Source organism: Cyanistes caeruleus, chromosome Z (assembly GCF_971803275.1).
Source record: "Cyanistes caeruleus chromosome Z, bCyaCae1.hap1.1, whole genome shotgun sequence".
In the NCBI taxonomy this organism is placed as follows: domain Eukaryota; kingdom Metazoa; phylum Chordata; class Aves; order Passeriformes; family Paridae; genus Cyanistes; species Cyanistes caeruleus.
Genome location: NC_141732.1, coordinates 52,466,388 through 52,477,731, shown reverse-complemented (window position 1 = coordinate 52,477,731; position 11,344 = coordinate 52,466,388). Strand labels below are relative to the sequence as shown.

General features: G+C 36.9%; 1 long non-coding RNA gene across 2 annotated transcripts; it reads left to right on the top strand.

Annotated features, from left to right (window-relative positions):
* Positions 1-218: 218 nt before the first annotated feature.
* LOC111940608 (uncharacterized) lies at positions 219-6,439 on the top strand. Of its 2 annotated transcripts, XR_002869559.2 has the most exons (4): positions 219-387; positions 1,022-1,322; positions 1,548-1,653; positions 2,411-6,439. It is a non-coding gene; the product is annotated as an uncharacterized LOC111940608 (long non-coding RNA). The 2 variants fall into 2 exon arrangements; XR_015280324.1 differs by lacking the exon at positions 1,548-1,653 and having other exon boundaries at positions 234-387; positions 2,411-6,087.
* Positions 6,440-11,344: the final 4,905 nt, after the last annotated feature.

Sequence of the window (11,344 nt, the reverse complement as noted above, 5' to 3'; positions counted from 1 at the left end):
TTTAAGTTTTGCTTTTGAAAAGTTCTGATGGTTAAGCATAATAAAATACAGATGAACCTGTGCAAAGCAATTCTCTTGCATGATTATCAGGTGCTAAAAAGTCATCTGGTTCTTCCTTCATAAAAAAAGACACAACTGATTTTAATTAGCCACAGATGGTCTTGGGTAACCCCGCTTCTACCAATCATGTAATTGCAGGATTTTCATCAGAAGGATCCAAGGAAATATTTTCTAAGGACTCAGTGCCTGACTGTGACATCACTGCTTGAACCTGTAATTTATTTTGGTTCTCCTCAGCCCAGCTATGAAGCACATTTTCTTTCAGAAGCTGCTCCAATATTTTTCCTGTGGTTTACTGAAGCTTAACTTCTGTCACCATTAAAAACGGTAATCATTTTTCCCCTGTCAGTGACAGCAATTTTATTTTTATGATCTTCCTAAATCCTGTCTCTAAACTTTAAGTAAGTCCAGGCTGATGCTCCACGAAATAGAGAAAGAAAACCATGCCATTCTCATCTCTGGTTTTGATTGGCTTCCTCTACTTATCTGAAGTCTTTTTAAATCACCTACCCTGTCTTATCCTTATGCCTATCCTGTGCAAGCCACTACAGCCACCTGTTTATTTTCTCATTGAAGGTCAATTATTTTTCCTACCAAACAATGAATCTCTGCCACTGGGGACATTTTTTTTGTGTGTGTATAAGTCTACTTGGCTGAGGAGGCTCAGTGAAATACAGACTGGGCTTAAATCATCTTGTTTCAGATGCCACCATAAAAATCTTCTCCAAGCATCTTCCCTGACTTTCTGAAAACAGTTTTTGTTATGTATGCTGATGTGGTCATCTGTCAGTTTTCAACTTCTGTTTTTGTCACCATATCTTCTGAGCTTCTTGGCACGTTCCTTTTCCTTCTTACTTCCCTTAATACACACCTCTGTCTCTCAGTCTCTGCTGAGCCTTGTAGATTTTACCTGCTTCCAATTTAGTGGAAATGACCTAAAAGACTCACTTTTCTTTCACAGTGATGGGCTGCAAACTTGATACATCCCAAATTCCATCAGATACCACAAATAAAGTTTGTGGAGATTTTACCTTAAAAACCAAAGGCAGGAACACTAAATTCAAGCAAATACCTTGAACACATTTCCTTGGAATATCTGTTGTGCCAACTCAAAGACGATATTTTCAGATCTTGGGGACCAAGATGTCCCGGGTATCAAATACTGCTGGTACATACAAATGAAAGAAAGCCTCCCCCTAGAAGTTTGGTTCAAGCATGGAGAAGACTACTGGGGACAATAAGGACATACAGAACATTCACAGGTTTGTTACAAATAGACATGTAAACTTAAGTTCAAGGCTTTAGTTTTGTGCAAGACTTTGTGTTGAGACTTAAATTTAATCTGAAATCTATGAGCAGCTCCTAATCTCATCTGCTGGTTAGGTTACAAATGCCTCAAGGGTTGAGAAAAACAGCCTTCACAGAGTATGGTTATGCTATCAAGAATGTCTTCTAGACATATCTTTTAAATTTACTTTCCTCTTTAGCTTATGACTGGCAAAGTTGTGTCCCTTATTCAGCAGGGACTTTATCCATTAAAGTGACATTGTTCATTAGAAAGCTGATGAATCAGCCCCAGAGAGTCACATTTAGGTAAGTACTCACTGAACTCAATAAAAAATGTATGAGGTGAGGACCTCTATTTATACTTTTCATTATTTGAGGAATATAAAAATACATAGTATTTCAATTCAGTCTAAACAAATTTTAGAACATTATATAATAATATATACAGATGCAAATTAAAAAGAGGTTTCATCACCTGAAAAGTAATGAAATATTTGATAGAATGTTTGCAAAAAAATACTGTTACTTCAATACAAGCAGGATTTATTTTTATAACCTATATATATATATATGGAGTTCCAGCTACCTTCAGCATGATTAATTTTGGTGGTAAACGAGAAAAATTGACCTAACCAGAGAAATGAATAATGCTTAACATTCCTCAAAGAGTCTTTTAACTAATATTTAAGAGGCAGATATTTTGAGTAATTGTATGTTAATTAAATATTGATTATTTCAAGAGTCTCTAATTTAAAAGGTAAAGCTATAAGATAAACAGTGTTACTTTATAATTTAAATTTACAGTGGTAATAAATGTGCAATGACACTTTATTTTTATTAGGTAGGATTTGTCTCATTATTCTGCTCTAAATGGTATTAAACATTAAACATACTAGATATTTTTAAACATTGGACAAACTGGTCTAAACATCTACTATATGCACAGATAGCATTCATCCTGAACATTCAGAATATTTCTTTCAAATTTGATGATGCTGGGACGTTTATTGCCAATTGATTAATTACATCATAATAATAACCCTAACCTATTTTAATTTCACAGGCATGACAGCTTGATTTATCTTCAATATTTCCACTGGATCCTGAAGTCAGGAGTTTTTGTACTAACAATCAATCAATAGTAAAATACTATGTATGAAGTAGAAATATTTACTTTTAAGTGCTGTGAATCAGTTTTTACAGCCACAGAAAAAAATGTTAAATTTTCTATCATTCCTTCAGCTTTTTTAAGCTATAGATTAAGCCACTGGATATTTTTACCACTTTTTGTTTTGGTGGAGAGTCTACAATATATTTGCAATGAAAGATGATGGAAAACATCTGCTTTCCTTAAATATTTCTTGAAACATTGTTCCACATTTTTGTTAGTGCAACATATTTCTGTCAGTTTTCTGCCTATCTGGATCCATTTATCATCAACAAATTCCCAGTGTAGTTTAAGGTAGCAAACGACATTTTTTTCCACAGGTAAAAGGGGGAAATCTAGGCACAGAAAAACATGTAATCCCAAGACATCAATAACTTTAGCAAAAAACAGAGAATAAGAACCTGGAACTACAGACTGTAGATATGAGATAAACTAGGTTCATCTCACTCATAAAAAAACAAAACACAGAATAAACAAGAGGCAGACAAAAGTAACTGAACTAAATGCAGTTTCCCTAAGAAAATGATGTAAGGACATGGTTGTATTTACTTATAAATCACGTGACTTAAAGCTGTGTAAGACCATAGTTGGCTGGTTTGCTATGAAATCTTAAGATAATTATTTTTCTATCTTACCAGTCATTTCTACTGTCAAGCGGATGAGAAACACAAAGAAGACGTTGAAAAAGACATGTGGGGGGGACAAATGTTTGCTTTAGATTCTGTAAAGAACAGACTAGAAACTTCTCAAGAACAACACTGGGGGATTTTTCAGTTTCGTGAAGAGAAATGACAAATATCAGATTCAGTGTAATAGTCCAATACCTGTTTCAGACACATCAGAATCAAAAATGGTCTGAAAAATAATGCATGAAAAGTGTGTTTTTCAGAATCTGGAAAAGGTTCACTGTTGTTGGTTTTATTGGGTTTTTGGGACTCGTTTTGGCTTTTTTTTGTTGGTTTCTTTTTGGTTTTTTTTTTTTTTTGTTTTGTTTTTTTGTTTTTCTTGGTTGAGGTTTTTTGGGTTTTTTTTAGGGGAGGAAAGAAGAGATTAGCATTTATTTTAGCTAGAATTACTCTGGTCTGTGAGAGTGGGCAAACAAGGTAACACTGTCCTGATCTGGCATTGTTTCTCACGAAGAACTTGAAGGTTTATCAGTAGGTGAGTAGGCTATACAATATGGCAGAGGAAGAAAATACTGTGAAATGCTGCTTCTTCCCATCGAGTAAGCAGAAATGTCAAGGAAAAGACCCACAAGTCCCTTGCATCTTGTTGGAGAAAGAAACCTACTGTGTTGCCTGAGTGGTGTCTCTGCCCGCAGGTGAACCGGCAGCATGCCCAGCCTGCTCCTCCAGGCTGTCTCAGAGGGATTTGTGGGTTTTGTTCACTTCTGCAAAAGGAATGAGAAACAAAACAAGATTGCAGACAAGCCTTCTTCACAGCCAGCCTCTAGGAGTTGTCCCTAAGGACTGCCCAAGTCACAGCCTTACAGCTCTGGCCAGGTCTCTTGTGCACTCTCAGGAGCAGGATCATCTGTGCAAGCTGATTCAGTCACTCCTGACTGATTGAATGTGCTCCAATCAAACATATCCCAGCTGTTGAAAGCACAGCTGGATTTCCTGTTAACAGTGCTGTTGCTGCTGTTCTTGCTGCTATTGTTGCTACCATTGCTTGTGAAGGCTGGAATCCTGGTAAACAACTGTGGCTGTAAGTTGCTCTTACACAATTGCTTTCATATCCTGGGGCTGTCCTCTCAGTTGTGTCTGACTGGAGGGAAAAAAAGTGCAGGTTAGTAGAGAGCTGTCCCGTTAAGCCTGTGAACACACAGAGTCTGGCAGACCTCCATGTACTGTCCTTTTGTGTGGGAGCATGTCAGAGGCGATGGCTCTGACAAGTGCATATACATGAATATATACATATATTCATGTATATAGATGTAATACATAAACACACACACACACACACACACACATACACATATACACACACACACATCAAAAGCAGTCATGAGGGGTGTGATGAGCTGCTGGGTTTATCAGGAAGAGATTGTTTGTACATCAAGCACACATCACTGAAGTACCACCCAAGTATCGACTTTTTATGTTGCCATTTTAAATACCCCTCCTCAAAGCATATTAAGCTTTCTCTTTATTAGCTTGCTGTAAGCTTCAATGTATTGTTTTCCACCAGCATAATCTCAAATATTAAGGAGACACTTCCCTGGGCTAGTAACACCTCCAAGAAATTATTGGCAGGAAGCCACATTTGATTGTTTTGTACAATAAATTTAAGTTGAATTAGTGGCCATTCTTTTCACTTATAAATATGAATCACAAATATACATTTTCCCAGGGCATCATAGGGAACATAAATTTATTTCTCTTCAAAAAATTAAAAGAAAAGAAGTCAAAAGCTCAAGTCAGCAGTCAGATTGAGAGTTTGTTAGAACGAACAACGGAGCAAAGGTGAATTTTGGAAGGTTTTATAATGTCATCAGAGTTGCCCTGAAAATCTTACTTCAGAAGAGAGGGCAGCAGTTTTTTTTTTAAGTAATTCATATATATAGCTGCAAGCGGAATTATCTATAAATGTCCAGTGTACATATGTAAAATATGACTAATCTTCAAGGCTATGAGCAACAAAGGCAGGGGAAATAGTACTGCACAAAGAAACAAATAGCACCCACTAATGCAGATTGAATTTTAATAATTGGGGTGGTTAATAGATGCTGTTTGGTGTCATTCCAGGCTGGATTTTTATAGACTTGTCCCAACTGGAATTCTCTGCTGCTTGCATTACCAGGAGAAAATTGCACATTTCATTGTTCCCAGCTCTCTACCATTTTCCAGACTCAGAAATTCAAAGCCTTTGTGTTTGAGTCCATAATGGCAGTCCAAAAACAGCATTGCCAAGCAAGACAACCACTCAGTCAACCGGGAATTTGTCAATTTCAAGACTTCACCAGTTTTCCACCATTTTAAATCAATGTCTTTGATGTTACTAATTCTTGTCTACTCCAAGGATCCTAAGACATGCTAAAGCTTTACTAAGACATGGACTATGAATACCAAAGAGGAGCACATGTCATCTATTGGGGACATTTACAGCATTAAAACAATTTTTTCCCTTACTGTTGATGATATTCACTGGCCAGTCCTGTGAATACATTGTACTGTCCTGCATGACAGAGAATCCAGCTCTCCTTGTAACTGAAGCTTTAGTGTTCATCCTTCATTTAGTAAGTTTATACTACTTACATAGTTAATATTACTCAGATTCTATGCATCTCTAAGCATATCCATGAAAGTTGTTTTGCTTTTTGGAAGCTCATAAAGTTGTTTGTTTTTTGTTTTTTGTTTTTATTAGGCACTTTTTAAATGCAACCTCTCATCATATATTTTCTTCTCCAATTAATTTCTTCTCCAAAAAAATTCTGAAAGGAAGGATGAATTCTGCAAGAAAAAATGTTCATGTTGGTTATGGACAGAACAAATTAACAGTATTGGTCTTTATTCAGGAAGATGCTGAATGTCTTTGGACAGAATCAATAAAACACATCAAATTATATACAACTTGGAGTGTAGGAACAGACAGTATGATTTCCAGCTACTGGTAGTATCTAACTACCTTAGATACTTTAACCTGAACATATAAGGGCCTTGCACTACCTAGGCCAAACAGGTCAGCCTCTTTAAGGACAGAAGTGACAGTGGCAAAAAAGAATTGCAAACCACACCTAGGCTGACTGTGGGACCTTTTCTGCTGTTCAAGTTCATGGAGAGGTGAGGTACTTACACTATTAAGGATTATGTTCCTACAGAAGAAATATTGATATTGGTTATTGCAATATTGGTTATTGCAAATGTGATGTTGCAATTCCAAGACTTTCAAGGGGATAAAAAGAAAAGCCGGTGACAAAAATGGTAACTTATGCAGCACATAAAATGTAAGTGTATCAAAAGAAGCCCTCTTAAAAAACAGTAGGGATAAATTGCACTTAGATGCAGAAATGCTTTTCCAAATGAAATTTAAAGAATTTTATATATTTATACATCTCTCTCTCTTTATCTCCCTCTCTCCCTCTCTGTCTTTCTATATATATATTTACACCTGAGGGAGAAACCTGGCCCTTTCACATCCATGTTTGGGAACATGTTAAAAAATCCTCCTGAAAAAACGAAACTATCTCATTTCTGGAAAATGTGTTAGTTTTGTAGGATATAAAAATAAATTGCCTATTGCAATTATACTCTCCCTGGCTGCAAAACCTTTAAAATGCAATGGTCCAGGAGACAGCTCAGAGCAGAAAGCAGTCTTTTAAGAAAATTTTGAAATCAACAAGGATGAAAGAAAGACATAAAACACCGTAATTTTTGGTATCAAGTTTAGAATATAAAGTGTGTATAATTCTGAGAAATGCTAGCAAAAATATAATTTAAAAAAATAAGACTTAAAACCTTTAATAATTCTGGACTGCTTCCATTTTTACAATTAATAACAGAATATATTCATATTTCAATTTTATAAATGCAGAATATTACAAAATTCCTTGGTGTCACTTGGAATCAAATTAAATGTTGATTACTTAGATTTACATTGATAGCACAAATTTATTTGTATCTGGTAACAAAAATTATTTTTACTTCCAATTGGCCAATACTTGAGATAGGCAAGGCTTACAGTCCTTTGCAGACATGCCACTATGTGAAATATGTGGAAACTGGCCATTGCATGCCATTCTGTTTAAATGCATTAGGCTTGGGTGCATCTCCATGCTATTATAAGAACAATAACATGACAAAGTGTAACTTGTATTCAGTTTTTCCCTGGAGAGCTCAAGTTTAACCGGCTAACATCTGTTGATGTGACCTATTCTTCGCTTTTTAGACAGATATTGTGTTGCTGTATTTTTAAAATCAGATCCTTTCGATCTTTTCTCTCTCTGCCCCAGAGACCAAGTAGATTCTGATTTGTCACTGGGGAAATACCATTTGCCTGAAAGTATTGTGATGCTTTTTCTTCAACAGAAGCCAAACAATAAGTGAGAGGACAAAAGAGGGTGTATGACAGAAGAAAGAACAAACCATACAGTCAGTCTAAATGCTACATGCAGATACAAAACCTTAACGAAGCCAGAATGCCTTTTTTGTGACACTGATGTCATTACCAGTGTCTTACAAGGAGCTACCATGTTCTAGCTACCATAAGCATTAACTTTATGAACTGTGCATGAACGAGAACAAAATTGTAGTGACCCCACCTATGAGTAATGCACCTTTTTTATTGCTCTCAAATTCCTTTCATGTATTTCCTCCATTTTGTCTTGTCCTTTCATAAATTAGCTTAAGATATTTTTTATTTTTATTTTTTTAGATTGATTAATTAGTCACAAAATTGCTTTGGTACTAGGAAGCCTTTTGAATTTGTGACAGCTTCAAACAACCTGAAATAATCTTTTTTCTCTTTCTATTCGCAATTTGGCAACTATCCTCCATTTTCCTTTTCTTCCCATCATACTGCAAGAAACAGGAAAGTTGCCTCATTTATAATATCACAAAGTCTGCAGAGTCAGCTAATGCTTCAATGTTTAATGACTTGATGAAAGTCTCCCAGTGTGTCTGAGACCATACCAGGAAAGTGGTCCATGATCTTCAGGCTGTTGTCTTCTTCTGTCTCTCTAGTACTAAGTTTAAGTGCAGGAAAAATTTTCTCCTCTCTCCTTGCCCCATTATTTTGAGGTCTCCTCAAAGTGATTTCATATGGGATCTATTTCAGCTTGCTCCTATTGGCCAGCAGATACCACCAAGGGAGGTACTTCTCTCAGGGCAGCTTCAGAAATCGAAAGGATTCTTTCACTGCTCTCTCACAGAGGCAAAAACTCGTCCCCCATTTGCTGACTTCAGACTAGTAGGAGTAGCACTCTAGGGTATCTCCCTGTATTTTTAGAGATTGATTCATGCAAATAGATGCAATGCTTTATGCTTTCAATTTTTAAGAGCAAATAAATATAGTGAAAGAGGCAAACATGTTTCCATTTCGTAATCCAGCCATTTTAGGCACTTTTAAAGGGGCAGTTATCCCAAGTTTGCATGCACCAGGCTATGTAATTGCTGAAGTGACTGAAGGGTCCCAAGTTCAGAGATGGGGCAGAGGGAGTCTGCTCTTGCTGTGACTTGAGTAGGTCTCACAACAAGCAGAGTCCCAGCAGTGTGACAACCAGGCCACAGTGTGCACACAAGCTCCAGGATAAGCTATAGCAGCCTCTCTTTCAAAAGAGGCATCAAAAGGAGCTTCACCAGATCTGCTTTCCCTCTGCCCTGTAGAGAAAGTAGCTTTTGATTCCTCACTGGGGAGAATAACAGTCCCCAAGATGGATCGTGCTGCACTCTCTTTGATGAAAGCACAACAAGAAAGTGAACAAAATAGGAGTATAACAGAAGAACAAACAAACCCTACAGTCAGTTGAAATGTTATATGCAGACATAAAACCTTAACAACCCCAGCATCATGGCTGTAGATGTATTCTCAGGTCCTGCATTAACATTATCAAACATCACTAAAAGTAAGCCAGGAGGTTTCCTTCCCCCTGTCAAAGAGGAAGTCTGGGAAGGAAGAAGGAGTGTCCTGACCACAGATGCATGTGCTTGACTCTTTTTTTTGTGGTGTGCTTCACTGCCCAAGATCAAAGTGCCTCCCAAGGTACCTCCAAGAGCCAGTTTTGCCGTACACCTTTCCTCAGCCAAAGGCCACAATCACATTATCTGGGTTGTTTTATTTTATAAAGACTGAAATGCTCAGACACTTACATTGATTGTTTTAGAAACACATATGAAAAATATATGGAAACAAAAAAGAGTCAGATGTGCCCATTGTAAGGCAGAATGTGCCCCTATGTGGTGTTTTGCCACCATGGGAGGAAAGTCTGTTGCATTGCATTAGCAAGTGAGGATGGCTGGACAGTGTTCTGGCAGACTTGTCTCAAAATCTCCTTGCTTTTTTGGGTTGACATCCAACCATAATGTTATTTGAACACATTTAATTAAATATTGTAGCTGTTTGAAGTCTCTGACATTATTATTATTATTTTCATATCACTACAGCCTCATACTACTGCTTGCTGGCCATTATAGCTGCTTCCAAGATCAGAGCAATTCATTCTGGGCCAAAGTTAATCTCATGGAAAATCCAATCAGTAAATTGATTAGGTATTAAATTACATTCTTTGTTAATGTTCTCGATTCCTTCCCTTACACTTCAAAAAAACCCATTACTTTTTTTTGCGCCCTCTTTTTCTCCCTTCTGCCTCACCCATTTCAATTAATATTACTGTACCATCAAATATACTTCTATGGTAGAGGCTACAGATGGATTGTAAGTTACTGCTTTTTTGTTAAAAAAAAAGGTCACTGATTTGGAAAAGTCAGAAATTAAAAACATGTAAAATTGTGTCTAGTCCCAGGATGACCTAGAAATGTTCTTTTGACAATTTTTCAGTGATGGTTATCCAGAATGTGCTTCAGATGATAACTTACGTAAAAAATATTGTAAGTAGCAGTACACCACTCTGACTTTGTAAACATTTTGTTTGGTGTTTTTTTTTTACCAGAAGTAACTAGCAGTTAACTTTGGATAACAAGTTTGGTTTTTTTTAAGAAAGTGTTTGTTTTTTGGGTTTTGTTTGTTTTTTTTAATTGAAAACTCATTTTGATAAAAAAAAAAAAACCCAATGCAGTTAACTACACTAAGTTCTGAACTCAGTGTGAGTTGCAATCCTGTCAGGACCAAATGTGGTATGTTGAACAGAAATTCTGGAAGTTATATTAAAGAGGCTGAGCTAACATCAGGTTATTGCCGCCTGCATTTGCCAGACAGCCTACAGAAATATGCCTGTGATCATGGTGAGTCAGGAGATTAGCTGTGATTCCTGTGATTGCTAATAGCTCCTGCATACTGTGTTCATCAATGGGAAGCCTGCAACCGCATACAATATGGTCGGATTTCATCCTTCTAATTTTGTTAGCCTTCCTTACAAATTGAAGATTTGTTTGCCTCACATACACAGTTTGTCTTGTATTTAAGTCTTCAAGCTCTTTGGGCCAAGTTTCACAGCAAGAATATTTCAGTAAAGCACTGACCTCTATTTGGCCCAATGCTCTGAGATACAAAGTCAGAAAACAGTCTTAAATGAGCACATATTTTAGTAAGCAGCTCTTACTGCTTCTGAAAATTCCCACAACTGTTTTGAAAGACAATGCTTTGCTTTTGGTTTTAACTTCTTTAGTGTTCCTTAATGAGCTTTTACAAATTTTATTGAACTGATTTTACAAATCTCAGTTCAAGGTTTTACCCTTGAATAATAGTTCACTATTTTACCACTATTTCTAAGTACATTTTGAGGCAACATCTGAACTCCAGTTTGTGGCATGAGACTAAATTAGCCCATTCATATCAAAACAGAATCTCATTTCAGCTGCTCAGCAGAATTCAATGTCCCTGTTTCTTCTTTTAATTCAGTAACTCTTAATTCTGCCTCTCCTTACCTGAATATGATGTAGACCCCTAGTTGTTCTTGCCTCAATGAACACACCTTTTTTAAATTGCTTGCTGACATCTTGAAATCAGGCTGGTTTGAAACTCAGCTTCTCAGTGTGCTTTCTTCAGAAAATTCTTCTCTATTTTAGTGTCAGCAGCTTCACTATCTGCTGCTCCTTTCTGTGTCTGTCCTCTCTCCTCCTCCCTCCTCAGTGACAGCAATGGTCTCCTGCTGCAGCTGTCCCCTCATCAGGCAGAAGGTGCCTGTCTCTCGACAGGAAGTGTTTGCCTGATTTG